Below are 3,135 nucleotides of genomic sequence, written 5' to 3'. Positions count from 1 at the left end.
AGCTGTGGGTAATGATAGATTGGAATTAGGGTCGTTAAAAGAACAGAAAGATTTTTTTAAAGTGAAGCGCCTCGTCCATTTGCACGTAGCCATTTGAAGAAGATGGTTCTGTATTTAAACCATTGAAACTAAACCTACAAAGCTTCCAAATATTACGCTGATTTTTGTTGTTTAACTTCTCCAATAACGCAAAATATGTCTAGTCTATATTTTAATTATTAAAGTTAGTAAAGTATTAATAGTGAAGCTTTATCAGTATATTAATTTATAATAATTTATAATAATAATATTTATAATAATAATTGTGACCTGTGATTTTGATATGGTGGTGCACTACGTATGCGCGTCGACAAAATATGACTATATTGCATATAGGAATAAAAATTTAATGAATAGAGTTGCAGAACATTTACAAGATGATGCAATCTAATTTTTTTAATTATCATTTGTTACATTATTATCTTAATTAGCATTATTAGCATTTATTATGTTAATTATCATTATCTAACTGCCAGCGCATTATTTTATTAACATCTATTTTCTTAATTAGAAGTAACTATCTTATTATATTTATTAGCATTTATTCCAACTATACCTATAAGGTATTTCTCCCGCCTTCCTATCGTGCCTTCGTGGTGTAGTGGTTCTGCACTCTGGACCGGTATTCCAGAGGTCCGTGGTTCGATTTCCGGCGAAGGCGATTGTTCATTTTTCATCTTGCCTGCTTCCAAAAAAATCTTAATGTCTCTACGCTGGTGCCCGAACTAAAAGTCTGTTGGATGAGGATTCTCCACACCCAAGATTTGGCGATTGGGTGCCCTAAAAACCCCCCAGTCGCCCTTTAAAAGGGGGAGTGTATAAGGTATTTCTCCCGCCTTCTTCGCTTGCCTTCGTGGTGCAGTGGTTCTGCACGCTGGGCTGGTATTCCAGAGGTCCGTGGTTCGATTCCCGGCGAAGGCGATTGCTAATTTTTCATCTTGTCTGCTTCCAGAAATATCCTAATGTCTCTACATATCTTGATTTCGAAATAATTTAAATATACTGAAACCAAAGAAATAATTTTAAATATCAATACATGAATAAATTTTTATTTTGATTTACGAGAAACACAGGAATCTGCCTTTAAATCAACGCAGTAAAAGAAAACAAAGGCTTAAAGAAAAGATTAAAGTCCGTAAGACATATACAAAGGCTGCTCATATCAAACCAGCTAACAATAAAATCTGTAAGTATATCCTTACTAGTCTCCACCAGTGGCTGAAGGGGTAAGATTGTTGAATACTGGTAGTTCGTTCCGATTTCGAGCCCAAGTGAACGGGCTAGCTGAATATTTGGTTTTCGTTTTTTCCTCATGTGTAATCTGAATGCCAAGTAGTTTCTCTTATAAGGTCCTCCTCACAGGCATCCCTTTCCATAGATAGATAGCCCTTATGTGGCTTGTCATATCGAATAATATAACGTAACCTATTTCTCACAGTTAAAAAATTATAAAGCTTTTCTTTCCTTTATGTCCATAATCATATAAACATATATTTAAATGCCACCGAAAATAACTGAAAAAAATCCTTTTTAATTTTTATAAGAGTGAATGTGTATATGTAGTCAATATTAATAAGATATGATTGTTCTTGCTGTAATATTGTGGTCATAACTAATTGAGAAAGGAAAGTTAAATTAGCATAAATGCCATAATATACTTAATTAATACTTCATTAATGCAGATTTTAAATAATAAATTCTTATTATTAATAATAATAAATTCTTATTATTTAAAATTCCATTTACATAAATACAAAATAAAAGAAATGGAAAAAGAAAAAAAAAAAGATGAGTTGTAATGTTTTCCACGTTTGTGGAGAACAGAGTTAAAAATCACACATTTTTATTCAAGACTAATTAAAGTTTCATTTCAACCTGTTAAACGACAAAAATTATCTTAAGGAAAATAAAGTCGTTCTAGATTTCCATATAAACTGCCTGAGAACAATTAAACTAATTCCAGACAAGCTATAAAAAACGATTTTATAATAACAATAGAATATTATAGCTCCATAAAGTTCAGTTAGAAAATTTCGAATTAATTAATCCCAATTAACGCTTAACTATGAATTTAAATTAATTGAACAAAATATAAAAATAAATAACAGCGAATAAATTTAAATTAATGGTAAATGGCTAATAAAAAGCTAAAATGAAGAAATATATCATGAAAATAAATTGTAATAATCAAAGTGTGTAATGTCTGAATGAAGACATAATAAAAGATCGAAAGAAAAGTAAATATTTTTAAAACAGTTTTTATTCGGCAGTGAAATATAATTTTCTTATAATATTTACTGAAACACATTTGCTTTTAGAATAATTCAAACATTCATTAACGTTTCGTTACTGCTGTAACTTGAACACTAAATTCCATGTACATTTCTTTTTGACTTTAGATCCTCACTGATCATACAGCTTTCAAAAATTAATGCAATTATTACATGATTTTATTGAATTTTATTTGTACATCTATTTGGGACAAATCTGGATTTAACTTCCTTCTATTCATGTAATTTTCTTGTTAGTTTTCTGATATATGTATTTTAAGTGAGAATATATTATTCCATCCGAAACTTTTCAATATTCAGCATGAATTTTTTAATTAATTCTTGAACTTTTTTATATATTGTTTAATACCCAAATTTGTCATTGCAGGATTTCAATATTTACACTGTGTGATAGAATAAAAAACTAATCTTCTAAACGTGGGCAAAGATGGAGTTTCTAAAAATGATTTATCAAATTTTTAAAGATTTAAAAATTTGCCCGAAGGGCTGTTAGACACAAAGGGCTATTAGTCTCAAAAGGCATTTCACACTCTCCGTTAGTTCACTTTTCAAACTGCCACCAAATGTTATAGTCATGCATAATATTCAAAGAAACTAAGTAATGAAGAATCTGCATGAATGCATGAGTAATCCTCGGTACACAGAGGTACCTAGAGTTTTGAATAACGTAGTCCCCCAACCCAACATGGGCACTTGGAAACCCGAATTTTGAATTTCGAATTTCTTTTATTTATTTCAAATTTTGTAAAATTTTAACAAATTTTTGAAAACGAACTCAACGATTTCAAAAGCGAGCAATGGCAAC

The 3,135-nt window shown here is 30.2% G+C and overlaps 1 non-coding gene across 1 annotated transcript; it reads left to right on the top strand.

Annotated features, from left to right (window-relative positions):
- The first annotated feature begins 886 nt into the window (after positions 1 to 886).
- Positions 887 to 960, top strand: TRNAT-GGU (transfer RNA threonine (anticodon GGU)). Its single transcript has one exon. It is a non-coding gene; the product is annotated as a tRNA-Thr (tRNA).
- Positions 961 to 3,135: the final 2,175 nt, after the last annotated feature.

This window comes from Stegodyphus dumicola, chromosome 9, assembly GCF_044657685.1.
Source record: "Stegodyphus dumicola isolate Sdum_Otavi_A_Nest chromosome 9, ASM4465768v1".
NCBI classification, from domain to species: domain Eukaryota; kingdom Metazoa; phylum Arthropoda; class Arachnida; order Araneae; family Eresidae; genus Stegodyphus; species Stegodyphus dumicola.
Note: the sequence above shows the minus strand (reverse complement) of the source record. Positions and strands in the feature narration are given on the sequence as shown.